The sequence below is a fragment of the Parasteatoda tepidariorum genome, chromosome 2 (assembly GCF_982258835.1).
Source record: "Parasteatoda tepidariorum strain Cologne lab strain chromosome 2, Ptep-v5.0, whole genome shotgun sequence".
In the NCBI taxonomy this organism is placed as follows: Eukaryota; Metazoa; Arthropoda; class Arachnida; order Araneae; family Theridiidae; genus Parasteatoda; species Parasteatoda tepidariorum.
In genome coordinates, this window is record NC_141756.1 from 47,697,275 (window position 1) to 47,714,076 (window position 16,802).

The 16,802-nt window shown below is 40.3% G+C and overlaps 22 non-coding genes across 22 annotated transcripts; all 22 read left to right on the top strand.

The window, feature by feature from the left end:
- Window positions 1-1,188: 1,188 nt before the first annotated feature.
- On the top strand, window positions 1,189-1,261 carry TRNAK-UUU (transfer RNA lysine (anticodon UUU)). Its single transcript has one exon. It is a non-coding gene; the product is annotated as a tRNA-Lys (tRNA).
- A 1,127-nt stretch (window positions 1,262-2,388) lies between these two features.
- Window positions 2,389-2,461, top strand: TRNAK-UUU (transfer RNA lysine (anticodon UUU)). The gene has a single exon. It is a non-coding gene; the product is annotated as a tRNA-Lys (tRNA).
- A 127-nt stretch (window positions 2,462-2,588) lies between these two features.
- Window positions 2,589-2,661, top strand: TRNAK-UUU (transfer RNA lysine (anticodon UUU)). Its single transcript has one exon. It is a non-coding gene; the product is annotated as a tRNA-Lys (tRNA).
- A 1,129-nt stretch (window positions 2,662-3,790) lies between these two features.
- On the top strand, window positions 3,791-3,863 carry TRNAK-UUU (transfer RNA lysine (anticodon UUU)). The gene has a single exon. It is a non-coding gene; the product is annotated as a tRNA-Lys (tRNA).
- A 329-nt stretch (window positions 3,864-4,192) lies between these two features.
- On the top strand, window positions 4,193-4,265 carry TRNAK-UUU (transfer RNA lysine (anticodon UUU)). The gene has a single exon. It is a non-coding gene; the product is annotated as a tRNA-Lys (tRNA).
- Window positions 4,266-5,392: 1,127 nt separating this feature from the next.
- Window positions 5,393-5,465, top strand: TRNAK-UUU (transfer RNA lysine (anticodon UUU)). Its single transcript has one exon. It is a non-coding gene; the product is annotated as a tRNA-Lys (tRNA).
- A 127-nt stretch (window positions 5,466-5,592) lies between these two features.
- On the top strand, window positions 5,593-5,665 carry TRNAK-UUU (transfer RNA lysine (anticodon UUU)). The gene has a single exon. It is a non-coding gene; the product is annotated as a tRNA-Lys (tRNA).
- Window positions 5,666-6,392: 727 nt separating this feature from the next.
- Window positions 6,393-6,465, top strand: TRNAK-UUU (transfer RNA lysine (anticodon UUU)). Its single transcript has one exon. It is a non-coding gene; the product is annotated as a tRNA-Lys (tRNA).
- Window positions 6,466-6,592: 127 nt separating this feature from the next.
- TRNAK-UUU (transfer RNA lysine (anticodon UUU)) lies at window positions 6,593-6,665 on the top strand. Its single transcript has one exon. It is a non-coding gene; the product is annotated as a tRNA-Lys (tRNA).
- Window positions 6,666-8,196: 1,531 nt separating this feature from the next.
- Window positions 8,197-8,269, top strand: TRNAK-UUU (transfer RNA lysine (anticodon UUU)). Its single transcript has one exon. It is a non-coding gene; the product is annotated as a tRNA-Lys (tRNA).
- Window positions 8,270-8,998: 729 nt separating this feature from the next.
- TRNAK-UUU (transfer RNA lysine (anticodon UUU)) lies at window positions 8,999-9,071 on the top strand. The gene has a single exon. It is a non-coding gene; the product is annotated as a tRNA-Lys (tRNA).
- Window positions 9,072-9,198: 127 nt separating this feature from the next.
- Window positions 9,199-9,271, top strand: TRNAK-UUU (transfer RNA lysine (anticodon UUU)). Its single transcript has one exon. It is a non-coding gene; the product is annotated as a tRNA-Lys (tRNA).
- A 727-nt stretch (window positions 9,272-9,998) lies between these two features.
- Window positions 9,999-10,071, top strand: TRNAK-UUU (transfer RNA lysine (anticodon UUU)). The gene has a single exon. It is a non-coding gene; the product is annotated as a tRNA-Lys (tRNA).
- Window positions 10,072-10,198: 127 nt separating this feature from the next.
- On the top strand, window positions 10,199-10,271 carry TRNAK-UUU (transfer RNA lysine (anticodon UUU)). Its single transcript has one exon. It is a non-coding gene; the product is annotated as a tRNA-Lys (tRNA).
- A 1,531-nt stretch (window positions 10,272-11,802) lies between these two features.
- Window positions 11,803-11,875, top strand: TRNAK-UUU (transfer RNA lysine (anticodon UUU)). The gene has a single exon. It is a non-coding gene; the product is annotated as a tRNA-Lys (tRNA).
- A 329-nt stretch (window positions 11,876-12,204) lies between these two features.
- On the top strand, window positions 12,205-12,277 carry TRNAK-UUU (transfer RNA lysine (anticodon UUU)). Its single transcript has one exon. It is a non-coding gene; the product is annotated as a tRNA-Lys (tRNA).
- Window positions 12,278-12,804: 527 nt separating this feature from the next.
- Window positions 12,805-12,877, top strand: TRNAK-UUU (transfer RNA lysine (anticodon UUU)). The gene has a single exon. It is a non-coding gene; the product is annotated as a tRNA-Lys (tRNA).
- Window positions 12,878-13,206: 329 nt separating this feature from the next.
- TRNAK-UUU (transfer RNA lysine (anticodon UUU)) lies at window positions 13,207-13,279 on the top strand. The gene has a single exon. It is a non-coding gene; the product is annotated as a tRNA-Lys (tRNA).
- A 727-nt stretch (window positions 13,280-14,006) lies between these two features.
- On the top strand, window positions 14,007-14,079 carry TRNAK-UUU (transfer RNA lysine (anticodon UUU)). The gene has a single exon. It is a non-coding gene; the product is annotated as a tRNA-Lys (tRNA).
- A 929-nt stretch (window positions 14,080-15,008) lies between these two features.
- Window positions 15,009-15,081, top strand: TRNAK-UUU (transfer RNA lysine (anticodon UUU)). Its single transcript has one exon. It is a non-coding gene; the product is annotated as a tRNA-Lys (tRNA).
- Window positions 15,082-15,409: 328 nt separating this feature from the next.
- Window positions 15,410-15,482, top strand: TRNAK-UUU (transfer RNA lysine (anticodon UUU)). The gene has a single exon. It is a non-coding gene; the product is annotated as a tRNA-Lys (tRNA).
- A 127-nt stretch (window positions 15,483-15,609) lies between these two features.
- Window positions 15,610-15,682, top strand: TRNAK-UUU (transfer RNA lysine (anticodon UUU)). Its single transcript has one exon. It is a non-coding gene; the product is annotated as a tRNA-Lys (tRNA).
- Window positions 15,683-16,802: the final 1,120 nt, after the last annotated feature.

Here is a 16,802-nt window from a genome sequence, read left to right on the forward strand (position 1 = left end):
AGGCTTTTAACCTAACGGTCCAGGGCTCAAGTCTCAGTTCGGGCGATCCCTTTTTTAACTTGTATTTTATACTAGGAAAATTCGATCTGTCTTCCGCGATCGGGTGATTCTTTCTCTTTCTTCTATTTTATACTTATAATATTTTATCTGTTTATCGGCACTAACGGATTTAGCATGGATAGCTCTGTAGGTAGAGCGTTAGGCTTTTAACCTAACGGTCCAGGGCTCAAGTCTCAGTTCGGGCGATCCCTTTTTTAACTTGTATTTTATACTTGGAAAATTCGATCTGTCTTCCGCGATCGGGTGATTCTTTCTCTTTCTTCTATTTTATACTTATAATATTTTATCTGTTTATCGAAACTAACGGATTGAGCCCGGATAGCTCTGTAGGTAGAGCGTTAGGCTTTTAACCTAACGGTCCAGGATTCGAGTCCCTGTTCGGGCGATCCCTTTTTTTACTTCTATTTTATACTTGGAAAATTCTATCTGTCTTCCGCGATCGGGCGATTCTTTCTCTTTCTTCTATTTTATACTTATAATAATTTATCTGTTTATCGGAACTAACGGAATGAGCCCGGATAGCTCAGACGGTAGAGCGTTAGGCTTTTAACCTAACGGTCCAGGGTTAGAGTCCCTGTTCGGGGAATCCCTTTTTTTACTTCTATTTTATACTTGGAAAATTCTATCTGTCTTCCGCGATCGGGTGATTCTTTCTCTTTCTTCTATTTTATACTTATAATATTTTATCTTTTTATCGGAACTAACGGATTGAGCCCGGATAGCTCAGTCGTTAGAGCGTTAGGCTTTTAACCTAACGGTCCAGGGTTCGAGTCCCTGTTCGGGCGATCCCTTTTTTTACTTCTATTTTATACTTGGAAAATTCTATCTGTCTTCCGCGATCGGGCGATTCTTTCTCTTTCTTCTATTTTATACTTATAATATTTTATACTTATAATATTTTATCTTTTTATCGGAACTAACGGATTGAGCCCGGATAGCTCAGTCGGTAGAGCGTTAGGCTTTTAACCTAACGGTCCAGGGTTTGAGTCCCTGTTCGGGCGATCTCTTTTTTTACTTCTATTTTATACTTGGAAAATTCTATCTGTCTTCCGCGATCGGGCGATTCTTTCTCTTTCTTCTATTTCATACTTATAATATTTTATCTTTTTATCGGAACTAACGGATTGAGCCCGGATAGCTCAGTCGGTAGAGCGTTAGGCTTTTAACCTAACGGTCCAGGGTTCGAGTCCCTGTTCGGGCGATCCCTTTTTTTACTTCTATTTTATACTTGGAAAATTCTATCTGTCATCCGCGATCGGGCGATTCTTTCTCTTTCTTCTATTTTATACTTATAATATTTTATCTGTTTATCGGCACAAACGGAAAGAGCCCGGATAGCTCAGTCGGTAAAGCGTTAGGCTTTTAACCTAACGGTCCAGGGTTCGAGTCCCTGTTCGGGCGATCTCTTTCTTTACTTGTATTTTATACTTGGAATATTCTATCTGTCTTCCGCGATCGGGCGATTCTTTCTCTTTCTTCAATTTTATGCTTATAATATTTGATCTGTTTATCGGCACTAACGTATTGAGCCCGGATAGCTCTGTAGGTAGAGCGTCAGGCTTTTAACCTAACGGTCCAGGGTTCGAGTCTCTGTTCGGGCGATCCCTTTTTTAACTTGTATTTTATACTTGGAAAATTCTATCTGTCTTCCGCGATCCGGCGATTCTTTCTCTTTCTTCTATTTTATACTTATAATATTTTATCTTTTTATCGGAACTAACGGATTGAGCTCGGATAGCTCAGTCGGTAGAGCGTTAGGCTTTTAACCTAACGGTCCAGGGTTCGAGTCCCTGTTCGGGCGATCTCTTTCTTTACTTGTATTTTATACTTGGAATATTCTATCTGTCTTCCGCGATCGGGCGATTCTTTCTCTTTCTTCAATTTTATGCTTATAATATTTGATCTGTTTATCGGCACTAACGTATTGAGCCCGGATAGCTCTGTAGGTAGAGCGTTAGGCTTTTAACCTAACGGTCCAGGGTTCGAGTCTCTGTTCGGGCGATCCCTTTTTTAACTTGTATTTTATACTTGGAAAATTCTATCTGTCTTCCGCGATCCGGCGATTCTTTCTCTTTCTTCTATTTTATACTTATAATATTTTATCTTTTTATCGGAACTAACGGATTGAGCTCGGATAGCTCAGTCGGTAGAGCGTTAGGCTTTTAAACTAACTGTCCAGGGTTCGAGTCCCTGTTCGGGCGATCCCTTTTTTTACTTCTATTTTGTACTTGGAAAATTCTATCTGTCTTCCGCGATCGGGCGATTCTTTCTCTTTCTTCTTTTTTATACTTATAATATTTTATCTGTTTATCGGCACTAACGGATTGAGCCCGGATAGCTCAGTCGGTAGAGCGTTAGGCTTTTAACCTAACGGTCCAGGGTTCGAGTCCCTGTTCGGGCGATCCCTTTTTTTACTTCTATTTTATACATGGAAAATTCTATCTGTCTTCCGCGATCGGGCGATTCTTTCTCTTTCTTCTATTTTATACTTATAATATTTTATCTTTTTATCGGAACTAACGGATTGAGCCCGGATAGCTCAGTCGGTAGAGCGTTAGGCTTTTAACCTAACGGTCCAGGGTTCGAGTCCCTGTTCGGGCGATCCCTTTTTTTAATTCTATTTTATACTTGGAAAATTCTATCTGTCTTCCGCGATCGGGCGATTCATTCTCTGTCTTCTATTTTATACTTATAATATTTTATCTGTTTATCGGCACTAACGGATTGAGCCCGGATAGCTCAGTCGGTAGAGCGTTAGGCGTTTAACCTAACGGTCCAGGGTTCGAGTCCCTGTTCGGGCGGTCCCTTTTTTTTACTTGTATTTTATACTTGGAATAATTTATCTGTCTTCCGCGATCGGGCGATTCTTTCTCTTTCTTCTATTTTATACTTATAATATTTTATCTGTTTATCGGCACTAACGGATTGAGCCCGGATAGCTCAGTCGGTAGAGCGTTAGGCTTTTAACCTAACGGTTCAGGGTTCGAGTCCCTGTTCGGGCGATCCCTTTTTTTTACTTCTATTTTATACTTGGAAAATTCTATCTGTCTTCCGCGATCGGGCGATTCTTTCTCTTTCTTCTATTTTATACTTATAATATTTTATCTGTTTATCGGCACTAACGGATTTAGCCCGGATAGCTCTGTAGGTAGAGCGTTAGGCTTTTAACCTAACGGTCCAGGGCTCAAGTCTCAGTTCGGGCGATCCCTTTTTTAACTTGTATTTTATACTAGGAAAATTCGATCTGTCTTCCGCGATCGGGTGATTCTTTCTCTTTCTTCTATTTTATACTTATAATATTTTATCTGTTTATCGGCACTAACGGATTTAGCCCGGATAGCTCTGTAGGTTTAGCGTTAGGCTTTTAACCTAACGGTCCAGGGCTCAAGTCTCAGTTCGGGCGATCCCTTTTTTAACTTGTATTTTATACTTGGAAAATTCGATCTGTCTTCCGCGATCGGGTGATTCTTTCTCTTTCTTCTATTTTATACTTATAATATTTTATCTGTTTATCGAAACTAACGGATTGAGCCCGGTTAGCTCTGTAGGTAGAGCGTTAGGCTTTTAACCTAACGGTCCAGGGTTCGAGTCCCTGTTCGGGCGATCCCTTTTTTTACTTCTATTTTATACTTGGAAAATTCTATCTGTCTTCCGCGATCGGGCGATTCTTTCTCTTTCTTCTATTTTATACTTATAATATTTTATCTGTTTATCGGAACTAACGGAATGAGCCCGGATAGCTCAGTCGGTAGAGCGTTAGGCTTTTAACCTAACGGTCCAGGGTTCGAGTCCCTGTTCGGGCGATCCCTTTTTTTTTACTTGTATTTTATACGTGGAATATTTTGTCTTCCTTCCGCGATCGGGCGATTCTTTCTCTTTCTTCTATTTTATACTTATAATATTTTATCTGTTTATCGGCACTAACGGATTGAGCCCGGATAGCTCAGTTGGTAGAGCGTTAGGCTTTTAACCTAACGGTCCAGGGTTCGAGTCACTGTTCGGGCGATCTCTTTTTTTACTTGTATTTTAAACTTGGAATATTTTATCTGTCTTCCGCAATCGGGCGATTCTTTCTCTTTCTTCTATTTTATACTTATAATATTTTATCTGATTATCGGCACTAACGGTTTGAGCCCGGATAGCTCAGTTGGTAGAGCGTTAGGCTTTTAACCTAACGGTCCAGGGTTCGAGTCCCTGTTCGGGCGATCTCTTTCTTTACTTGTATTTTATACTTGGAATATTCAATCTGTCTTCCGCGATCGGGCGATTCTTTCTCTTTCTTCTATTTTATACTTATAATATTTTATCTGTTTATCGGCACTAGCGGATTTAGCCCGGATAGCTCTGTAGGTAGAGCGTTAGGCTTTTAACCTAACGGTCCAGGGCTCAAGTCTCAGTTCGGGCGATCCCTTTTTTAACTTGTATTTTATACTAGGAAAATTCGATCTGTCTTCCGCGATCGGGTGATTCTTTCTCTTTCTTCTATTTTATACTTATAATATTTTATCTGTTTATCGGCACTAACGGATTTAGCCCGGATAGCTCTGTAGGTAGAGCGTTAGGCTTTTAACCTAACGGTCCAGGGCTCAAGTCTCAGTTCGGGCGATCCCTTTTTTAACTTGTATTTTATACTTGGAAAATTCGATCTGTCTTCCGCGATCGGGTGATTCTTTCTCTTTCTTCTATTTTATACTTATAATATTTTATCTGTTTATCGAAACTAACGGATTGAGCCCGGATAGCTCTGTAGGTAGAGCGTTAGGCTTTTAACCTAACGGTCCAGGATTCGAGTCCCTGTTCGGGCGATCCCTTTTTTTACTTCTATTTTATACTTGGAAAATTCTATCTGTCTTCCGCGATCGGGCGATTCTTTCTCTTTCTTCTATTTTATACTTATAATAATTTATCTGTTTATCGGAACTAACGGAATGAGCCCGGATAGCTCAGACGGTAGAGCGTTAGGCTTTTAACCTAACGGTCCAGGGTTAGAGTCCCTGTTCGGGGAATCCCTTTTTTTACTTCTATTTTATACTTGGAAAATTCTATCTGTCTTCCGCGATCGGGTGATTCTTTCTCTTTCTTCTATTTTATACTTATAATATTTTATCTTTTTATCGGAACTAACGGATTGAGCCCGGATAGCTCAGTCGTTAGAGCGTTAGGCTTTTAACCTAACGGTCCAGGGTTCGAGTCCCTGTTCGGGCGATCCCTTTTTTTACTTCTATTTTATACTTGGAAAATTCTATCTGTCTTCCGCGATCGGGCGATTCTTTCTCTTTCTTCTATTTTATACTTATAATATTTTATCTTTTTATCGGAACTAACGGATTGAGCCCGGATAGCTCAGTCGGTAGAGCGTTAGGCTTTTAACCTAACGGTCCAGGGTTCGAGTCCCTGTTCGGGCGATCTCTTTTTTTACTTCTATTTTATACTTGGAAAATTCTATCTGTCTTCCGCGATCGGGCGATTCTTTCTCTTTCTTCTATTTCATACTTATAATATTTTATCTTTTTATCGGAACTAACGGATTGAGCCCGGATAGCTCAGTCGGTAGAGCGTTAGGCTTTTAACCTAACGGTCCAGGGTTCGAGTCCCTGTTCGGGCGATCCCTTTTTTTACTTCTATTTTATACTTGGAAAATTCTATCTGTCATCCGCGATCGGGCGATTCTTTCTCTTTCTTCTATTTTATACTTATAATATTTGATCTGTTTATCGGCACAAACGGAAAGAGCCCGGATAGCTCAGTCGGTAAAGCGTTAGGCTTTTAACCTAACGGTCCAGGGTTCGAGTCCCTGTTCGGGCGATCTCTTTCTTTACTTGTATTTTATACTTGGAATATTCTATCTGTCTTCCGCGATCGGGCGATTCTTTCTCTTTCTTCAATTTTATGCTTATAATATTTGATCTGTTTATCGGCACTAACGTATTGAGCCCGGATAGCTCTGTAGGTAGAGCGTTAGGCTTTTAACCTAACGGTCCAGGGTTCGAGTCTCTGTTCGGGCGATCCCCTTTTTAACTTGTATTTTATACTTGGAAAATTCTATCTGTCTTCCGCGATCCGGCGATTCTTTCTCTTTCTTCTATTTTATACTTATAATATTTTATCTTTTTATCGGAACTAACGGATTGAGCTCGGATAGCTCAGTCGGTAGAGCGTTAGGCTTTTAAACTAACTGTCCAGGGTTCGAGTCCCTGTTCGGGCGATCCCTTTTTTTACTTCTATTTTGTACTTGGAAAATTCTATCTGTCTTCCGCGATCGGGCGATTCTTTCTCTTTCTTCTTTTTTATACTTATAATATTTTATCTGTTTATCGGCACTAACGGGTTGAGCCCGGATAGCTCAGTCGGTAGAGCGTTAGGCTTTTAACCTAACGGTCCAGGGTTCGAGTCCCTGTTCGGGCGATCCCTTTTTTTACTTCTATTTTATACATGGAAAATTCTATCTGTCTTCCGCGATCGGGCGATTCTTTCTCTTTCTTCTATTTTATACTTATAATATTTTATCTTTTTATCGGAACTAACGGATTGAGCCCGGATAGCTCAGTCGGTAGAGCGTTAGGCTTTTAACCTAACGGTCCAGGGTTCGAGTCCCTGTTCGGGCGATCCCTTTTTTTAATTCTATTTTATACTTGGAAAATTCTATCTGTCTTCCGCGATCGGGCGATTCATTCTCTGTCTTCTATTTTATACTTATAATATTTTATCTGTTTATCGGCACTAACGGATTGAGCCCGGATAGCTCAGTCGGTAGAGCGTTAGGCGTTTAACCTAACGGTCCAGGGTTCGAGTCCCTGTTCGGGCGGTCCCTTTTTTTTACTTGTATTTTATACTTGGAATAATTTATCTGTCTTCCGCGATCGGGCGATTCTTTCTCTTTCTTTTATTTTATACTTATAATATTTTATCTGTTTATCGGCACTAACGGATTGAGCCCGGATAGCTCAGTCGGTAGAGCGTTAGGCTTTTAACCTAACGGTTCAGGGTTCGAGTCCCTGTTCGGGCGATCCCTTTTTTTTACTTCTATTTTATACTTGGAAAATTCTATCTGTCTTCCGCGATCGGGCGATTCATTCTCTGTCTTCTATTTTATACTTATAATATTTTATCTGTTTATCGGCACTAACGGATTGAGCCCGGATAGCTCAGTCGGTAGAGCGTTAGGCTTTTAACCTAACGGTCCAGGATTCGAGTCCCTGTTCGGGCGGTCCCTTTTTTTTACTTGTATTTTATACTTGGAATAATTTATCTGTCTTCCGCGATCGGGCGATTCTTTCTCTTTCTTCTATTTTATACTTATAATATTTTATCTGTTTATCGGTACTAACGGATTGAGCACGGATAGCTCAGTCGGTAGAGCGTTAGGGTTTTAACCTAACGGTCCAGGTTTCGAGTCTCTGTTCGGACGATCCCTTTTTTTACTTCTATTTTATACTTGGAAAATTCCATCTGTCTTCCGCGATCGGGTGATTCTTTCTGTTTCTTCTATTTTATACTTATAATATTTTATCTTTTTATCGGAACTAACGGATTGAGCCCGGATAGTTCAGTCGGTAGAGCGTTAGGCTTTTAACCTAACGGTCCAGGGTTCGAGTCCCTGTTCGGGCGATCCCTTTTTTTTTACTTGTATTTTATACGTGGAATATTTTGTCTTCCTTCCGCGATCGGGCGATTCTTTCTCTTTCTTCTATTTTATACTTATAATATTTTATCTGTTTATCGGCACTAACGGATTGAGCCCGGATAGCTCAGTCGGTAGAGCGTTAGGCTTTTAACCTAACGGTCCAGGGTTCGAGTCACTGTTCGGGCGATCTCTTTTTTACTTGTATTTTAAACTTGGAATATTTTATCTGTCTTCCGCAATCGGGCGATTCTTTCTCTTTCTTCTATTTTATACTTATAATATTTTATCTGATTATCGAAACTAACGGATTGAGCCCGGATAGCTCTGTAGGTAGAGCGTTAGGCTTTTAACCTAACGGTCCAGGGTTCGAGTCCCTGTTCGGGCGATCCCTTTTTTTACTTCTATTTTATACTTGGAAAATTCTATCGGTCTTCCGCGATCGGGCGATTCTTTCTCTTTCTTCTATTTTATACTTATAATATTTTATCTGTTTATCGGAACTAACGGAATGAGCCCGGATAGCTCAGTCGGTAGAGCGTTAGGCTTTTAACCTAACGGTCCAGGGTTCGAGTCCCTGTTCGGGCGATCCCTTTTTTTTTACTTGTATTTTATACGTGGAATATTTTGTCTTCCTTCCGCGATCGGGCGATTCTTTCTCTTTCTTCTATTTTATACTTATAATATTTTATCTGTTTATCGGCACTAACGGATTGAGCCCGGATAGCTCAGTCGGTAGAGCGTTAGGCTTTTAACCTAACGGTCCAGGGTTCGAGTCACTGTTCGGGCGATCTCTTTTTTTACTTGTATTTTAAACTTGGAATATTTTATCTGTCTTCCGCAATCGGGCGATTCTTTCTCTTTCTTCTATTTTATACTTATAATATTTTATCTGATTATCGGCACTAACGGTTTGAGCCCGGATAGCTCAGTCGGTAGAGCGTTAGGCTTTTAACCTAACGGTCCAGGGTTAGAGTCCCTGTTCGGGGAATCCCTTTTTTTACTTCTATTTTATACTTGGAAAATTCTATCTGTCTTCCGCGATCGGGTGATTCTTTCTCTTTCTTCTATTTTATACTTATAATATTTTATCTTTTTATCGGAACTAACGGATTGAGCCCGGATAGCTCAGTCGTTAGAGCGTTAGGCTTTTAACCTAACGGTCCAGGGTTCGAGTCCCTGTTCGGGCGATCCCTTTTTTTACTTCTATTTTATACTTGGAAAATTCTATCTGTCTTCCGCGATCGGGCGATTCTTTCTCTTTCTTCTATTTTATACTTATAATATTTTATCTTTTTATCGGAACTAACGGATTGAGCCCGGATAGCTCAGTCGGTAGAGCGTTAGGCTTTTAACCTAACGGTCCAGGGTTCGAGTCCCTGTTCGGGCGATCTCTTTTTTTACTTCTATTTTATACTTGGAAAATTCTATCTGTCTTCCGCGATCGGGCGATTCTTTCTCTTTCTTCTATTTCATACTTATAATATTTTATCTTTTTATCGGAACTAACGGATTGAGCCCGGATAGCTCAGTCGGTAGAGCGTTAGGCTTTTAACCTAACGGTCCAGGGTTCGAGTCCCTGTTCGGGCGATCCCTTTTTTTACTTCTATTTTATACTTGGAAAATTCTATCTGTCATCCGCGATCGGGCGATTCTTTCTCTTTCTTCTATTTTATACTTATAATATTTGATCTGTTTATCGGCACAAACGGAAAGAGCCCGGATAGCTCAGTCGGTAAAGCGTTAGGCTTTTAACCTAACGGTCCAGGGTTCGAGTCCCTGTTCGGGCGATCTCTTTCTTTACTTGTATTTTATACTTGGAATATTCTATCTGTCTTCCGCGATCGGGCGATTCTTTCTCTTTCTTCAATTTTATGCTTATAATATTTGATCTGTTTATCGGCACTAACGTATTGAGCCCGGATAGCTCTGTAGGTAGAGCGTTAGGCTTTTAACCTAACGGTCCAGGGTTCGAGTCTCTGTTCGGGCGATCCCCTTTTTAACTTGTATTTTATACTTGGAAAATTCTATCTGTCTTCCGCGATCCGGCGATTCTTTCTCTTTCTTCTATTTTATACTTATAATATTTTATCTTTTTATCGGAACTAACGGATTGAGCTCGGATAGCTCAGTCGGTAGAGCGTTAGGCTTTTAAACTAACTGTCCAGGGTTCGAGTCCCTGTTCGGGCGATCCCTTTTTTTACTTCTATTTTGTACTTGGAAAATTCTATCTGTCTTCCGCGATCGGGCGATTCTTTCTCTTTCTTCTTTTTTATACTTATAATATTTTATCTGTTTATCGGCACTAACGGGTTGAGCCCGGATAGCTCAGTCGGTAGAGCGTTAGGCTTTTAACCTAACGGTCCAGGGTTCGAGTCCCTGTTCGGGCGATCCCTTTTTTTACTTCTATTTTATACATGGAAAATTCTATCTGTCTTCCGCGATCGGGCGATTCTTTCTCTTTCTTCTATTTTATACTTATAATATTTTATCTTTTTATCGGAACTAACGGATTGAGCCCGGATAGCTCAGTCGGTAGAGCGTTAGGCTTTTAACCTAACGGTCCAGGGTTCGAGTCCCTGTTCGGGCGATCCCTTTTTTTAATTCTATTTTATACTTGGAAAATTCTATCTGTCTTCCGCGATCGGGCGATTCATTCTCTGTCTTCTATTTTATACTTATAATATTTTATCTGTTTATCGGCACTAACGGATTGAGCCCGGATAGCTCAGTCGGTAGAGCGTTAGGCGTTTAACCTAACGGTCCAGGGTTCGAGTCCCTGTTCGGGCGGTCCCTTTTTTTTACTTGTATTTTATACTTGGAATAATTTATCTGTCTTCCGCGATCGGGCGATTCTTTCTCTTTCTTCTATTTTATACTTATAATATTTTATCTGTTTATCGGCACTAACGGATTGAGCCCGGATAGCTCAGTCGGTAGAGCGTTAGGCTTTTAACCTAACGGTTCAGGGTTCGAGTCCCTGTTCGGGCGATCCCTTTTTTTTACTTCTATTTTATACTTGGAAAATTCTATCTGTCTTCCGCGATCGGGCGATTCATTCTCTGTCTTCTATTTTATACTTATAATATTTTATCTGTTTATCGGCACTAACGGATTGAGCCCGGATAGCTCAGTCGGTAGAGCGTTAGGCTTTTAACCTAACGGTCCAGGATTCGAGTCCCTGTTCGGGCGGTCCCTTTTTTTTACTTGTATTTTATACTTGGAATAATTTATCTGTCTTCCGCGATCGGGCGATTCTTTCTCTTTCTTCTATTTTATACTTATAATATTTTATCTGTTTATCGGTACTAACGGATTGAGCCCGGATAGCTCAGTCGGTAGAGCGTTAGGGTTTTAACCTAACGGTCCAGGTTTCGAGTCTCTGTTCGGACGATCCCTTTTTTTACTTCTATTTTATACTTGGAAAATTCCATCTGTCTTCCGCGATCGGGTGATTCTTTCTGTTTCTTCTATTTTATACTTATAATATTTTATCTTTTTATCGGAACTAACGGATTGAGCCCGGATAGTTCAGTCGGTAGAGCGTTAGGCTTTTAACCTAACGGTCCAGGGTTCGAGTCCCTGTTCGGGCGATCCCTTTTTTTTTACTTGTATTTTATACGTGGAATATTTTGTCTTCCTTCCGCGATCGGGCGATTCTTTCTCTTTCTTCTATTTTATACTTATAATATTTTATCTGTTTATCGGCACTAACGGATTGAGCCCGGATAGCTCAGTCGGTAGAGCGTTAGGCTTTTAACCTAACGGTCCAGGGTTCGAGTCACTGTTCGGGCGATCTCTTTTTTACTTGTATTTTAAACTTGGAATATTTTATCTGTCTTCCGCAATCGGGCGATTCTTTCTCTTTCTTCTATTTTATACTTATAATATTTTATCTGATTATCGAAACTAACGGATTGAGCCCGGATAGCTCTGTAGGTAGAGCGTTAGGCTTTTAACCTAACGGTCCAGGGTTCGAGTCCCTGTTCGGGCGATCCCTTTTTTTACTTCTATTTTATACTTGGAAAATTCTATCTGTCTTCCGCGATCGGGCGATTCTTTCTCTTTCTTCTATTTTATACTTATAATATTTTATCTGTTTATCGGAACTAACGGAATGAGCCCGGATAGCTCAGTCGGTAGAGCGTTAGGCTTTTAACCTAACGGTCCAGGGTTCGAGTCCCTGTTCGGGCGATCCCTTTTTTTTTACTTGTATTTTATACGTGGAATATTTTGTCTTCCTTCCGCGATCGGGCGATTCTTTCTCTTTCTTCTATTTTATACTTATAATATTTTATCTGTTTATCGGCACTAACGGATTGAGCCCGGATAGCTCAGTCGGTAGAGCGTTAGGCTTTTAACCTAACGGTCCAGGGTTCGAGTCACTGTTCGGGCGATCTCTTTTTTTACTTGTATTTTAAACTTGTAATATTTTATCTGTCTTCCGCAATCGGGCGATTCTTTCTCTTTCTTCTATTTTATACTTATAATATTTTATCTGATTATCGGCACTAAAGGTTTGAGCCCGGATAGCTCAGTCGGTAGAGCGTTAGGCTTTTAACCTAACGGTCCAGGGTTCGAGTCCCTGTTCGGGCGATCTCTTTCTTTACTTGTATTTTATACTTGGAATATTCTATCTGTCTTCCGCGATCGGGCGATTATTTCTCTTTCTTCTATTTTATACTTATAATATTTTATCTGTTTATCGGCACTAACGGATTTAGCCCGGATAGCTCTGTAGGTAGAGCGTTAGGCTTTTAACCTAACGGTCCAGGGCTCAAGTCTCAGTTCGGGCGATCCCTTTTTTAACTTGTATTTTATACTAGGAAAATTCGATCTGTCTTCCGCGAACGGGTGATTCTTTCTCTTTCTTCTATTTTATACTTATAATATTTTATCTGTTTATCGGCACTAACGGATTTAGCCCGGATAGCTCTGTAGGTAGAGCGTTAGGCTTTTAACCTAACGGTCCAGGGCTCAAGTCTCAGTTCGGGCGATCTCTTTTTTAACTTGTATTTTATACTTGGAAAATTCGATCTGCCTTCCGCGATCGGGTGATTCTTTCTCTTTCTTCTATTTTATACTTATAATATTTTATCTGTTTATCGGCACTAACGGATTGAGCCCGGATAGCTCAGTCGGTAGAGCGTTAGGCTTTTAACCTAACGGTCCAGGGTTCGAGTCCCTGTTCGGGCGATCCCTTTTTTTTACTTCTATTTTATACTTGGAAAATTCTATCTGTCTTCCGCGATCGGGCGATTCATTCTCTGTCTTCTATTTTATACTTATAATATTTTATCTGTTTATCGGCACTAACGGATTGAGCCCGGATAGCTCAGTCGGTAGAGCGTTAGGCTTTTAACCTAACGGTCCAGGATTCGAGTCCCTGTTCGGGCGGTTCCTTTTTTTTACTTGTATTTTATACTTGGAATAATTTATCTGTCTTCCGCGATAGGGCGATTCTTTCTCTTTCTTCTATTTTATACTTATAATATTTTATCTGTTTATCGGCACTAACGGATTGAGCCCGGATAGCTCAGTCGGTAGAGCGTTAGGCTTTTAACCTAACGGTCCAGGGTTCGAGTCCCTGTTCGGGCGATCTCTTTCTTTACTTGTATTTTATACTTGGAATATTCTATCTGTCTTCCGCGATCGGGCGATTCTTTCTCTTTCTTCTATTTTATACTTATAATATTTTATCTTTTTATCGGCACTAACGGATTTAGCCCGGATAGCTCTGTAGGTAGAGCGTTAGGCTTTTAACCTAACGGTCCAGGGCTCAAGTCTCAGTTCGGGCGATCCCTTTTTTAACTTGTATTTTATACTAGGAAAATTCGATCTGTCTTCCGCGATCGGGTGATTCTTTCTCTTTCTTCTATTTTATACTTATAATATTTTATCTGTTTATCGGCACTAACGGATTTAGCCCGGATAGCTCTGTAGGTAGAGCGTTAGGCTTTTAACCTAACGGTCCAGGGCTCAAGTCTCAGTTCGGGCGATCCCTTTTTTAACTTGTATTTTATACTTGGAAAATTCGATCTGTCTTCCGCGATCGGGTGATTCTTTCTCTTTCTTCTATTTTATACTTATAATATTTTATCTGTTTATCGAAACTAACGGATTGAGCCCGGATAGCTCTGTAGGTAGAGCGTTAGGCTTTTAACCTAACGGTCCAGGGTTCGAGTCCCTGTTCGGGCGATCCCTTTTTTTACTTCTATTTTATACTTGGAAAATTCTATCTGTCTTCCGCGATCGGGCGATTCTTTCTCTTTCTTCTATTTTATACTTATAATATTTTATCTGTTTATCGGAACTAACGGAATGAGCCCGGATAGCTCAGTCGGTAGAGCGTTAGGCTTTTAACCTAACGGTCCAGGGTTCGAGTCCCTGTTCGGGCGATCCCTTTTTTTTTACTTGTATTTTATACGTGGAATATTTTGTCTTCCTTCCGCGATCGGGCGATTCTTTCTCTTTCTTCTATTTTATACTTATAATATTTTATCTGTTTATCGGCACTAACGGATTGAGCCCGGATAGCTCAGTCGGTAGAGCGTTAGGCTTTTAACCTAACGGTCCAGGGTTCGAGTCACTGTTCGGGCGATCTCTTTTTTTACTTGTATTTTAAACTTGGAATATTTTATCTGTCTTCCGCAATCGGGCGATTCTTTCTCTTTCTTCTATTTTATACTTATAATATTTTATCTGATTATCGGCACTAACGGTTTGAGCCCGGATAGCTCAGTCGGTAGAGCGTTAGGCTTTTAACCTAACGGTTCAGGGTTCGAATCCCTGTTCGGGCGATCTCTTTCTTTACTTGTATTTTATACTTGGAATATTCTATCTGTCTTCCGCGATCGGGCGATTCTTTCTCTTTCTTCTATTTTATACTTATAATATTTTATCTGTTTATCGGCACTAACGGATTTAGCCCGGATAGCTCTGTAGGTAGAGCGTTAGGCTTTTAACCTAACGGTCCAGGGCTCAAGTCTCAGTTCGGGCGATCCCTTTTTTAACTTGTATTTTATACTAGGAAAATTCGATCTGTCTTCCGCGATCGGGTGATTCTTTCTCTTTCTTCTATTTTATGCTTATAATATTTTATCTGTTTATCGGGACTAACGGATTTAGCCCGGATAGCTCTGTAGATAGAGCGTTAGGCTTTTAACCTAACGGTCCAGGGCTCAAGTCTCAGTTCGGGCGATCCCTTTTTTAACTTGTATTTTATACTTGGAAAATTCGATCTGTCTTCCGCGATCGGGTGATTCTTTCTCTTTCTTCTATTTTATACTTATAATATTTTATCTGTTTATCGGCACTAACGGATTGAGCCCGGATAGCTCAGTCGGTAGAGCGTTAGGCTTTTAACCTAACGGTCCAGGGTTCGAGTCCCTGTTCGGGCGATCCCTTTTTTTTACTTCTATTTTATACTTGGAAAATTCTATCTGTCTTCCGCGATCCGGCGATTCTTTCTCTTTCTTCTATTTTATACTTATAATATTTTATCTTTTTATCGGAACTAACGGATTGAGCTCGGATAGCTCAGTCGGTAGAGCGTTAGGCTTTTAAACTAACGGTCCAGGGTTCGAGTCCCTGTTCGGGCGATCCCTTTTTTTACTTCTATTTTGTACTTGGAAAATTCTATCTGTCTTCCGCGATCGGGCGATTCTTTCTCTTTCTTCTTTTTTATACTTATAATATTTTATCTGTTTATCGGCACTAACGGATTGAGCCCGGATAGCTCAGTCGGTAGAGCGTTAGGCTTTTAACCTAACGGTCCAGGGTTCGAGTCCCTGTTCGGGCGATCCCTTTTTTTACTTCTATTTTATACATGGAAAATTCTATCTGTCTTCCGCGATCGGGCGATTCTTTCTCTTTCTTCTATTTTATACTTATAATATTTTATCTTTTTATCGGAACTAACGGATTGAGCCCGGATAGCTCAGTCGGTAGAGCGTTAGGCTTTTAACCTAACGGTCCAGGGTTCGAGTCCCTGTTCGGGCGATCCCTTTTTTTAATTCTATTTTATACTTGGAAAATTCTATCTGTCTTCCGCGATCGGGCGATTCATTCTCTGTCTTCTATTTTATACTTATAATATTTTATCTGTTTATCGGCACTAACGGATTGAGCCCGGATAGCTCAGTCGGTAGAGCGTTACGCGTTTAACCTAACGGTCTAGGGTTCGAGTCCCTGTTCGGGCGGTCCCTTTTTTTTACTTGTATTTTATACTTGGAATAATTTATCTGTCTTCCGCGATCGGGCGATTCTTTCTCTTTCTTCTATTTTATACTTATAATATTTTATCTGTTTATCGGCACTAACGGATTGAGCCCGGATAGCTCAGTCGGTAGAGCGTTAGGGTTTTAACCTAACGGTCCAGGTTTCGAGTCTCTGTTCGGACGATCCCTTTTTTTACTTCTATTTTATACTTGGAAAATTCTATCTGTCTTCCGCGATCGGGTGATTCTTTCTGTTTCTTCTATTTTATACTTATAATATTTTATCTTTTTATCGGAACTAACGGATTGAGCCCGGATAGTTCAGTCGGTAGAGCGTTAGGCTTTTAACCTAACGGTCCAGGGTTCGAGTCCCTGTTCGGGCGATCCCTTTTTTTTTACTTGTATTTTATACGTGGAATATTTTGTCTTCCTTCCGCGATCGGGCGATTCTTTCTCTTTCTTCTATTTTATACTTATAATATTTTATCTGTTTATCGGCACTAACGGATTGAGCCCGGATAGCTCAGTCGGTAGAGCGTTAGGCTTTTAACCTAACGGTCCAGGGTTCGAGTCACTGTTCGGGCGATCTCTTTTTTTACTTGTATTTTAAACTTGGAATATTTTATCTGTCTTCCGCAATCGGGCGATTCTTTCTCTTTCTTCTATTTTATACTTATAATATTTTATCTGATTATCGAAACTAACGGAGTGAGCCCGGATAGCTCTGTAGGTAGAGCGTTAGGCTTTTAACCTAACGGTCCAGGGTTCGAGTCCCTGTTCGGGCGATCCCTTTTTTTACTTCTATTTTATACTTGGAAAATTCTATCTGTCTTCCGCGATCGGGCGATTCTTTCTCTTTCTTCTATTTTATACTTATAATATTTTATCTGTTTATCGGAACT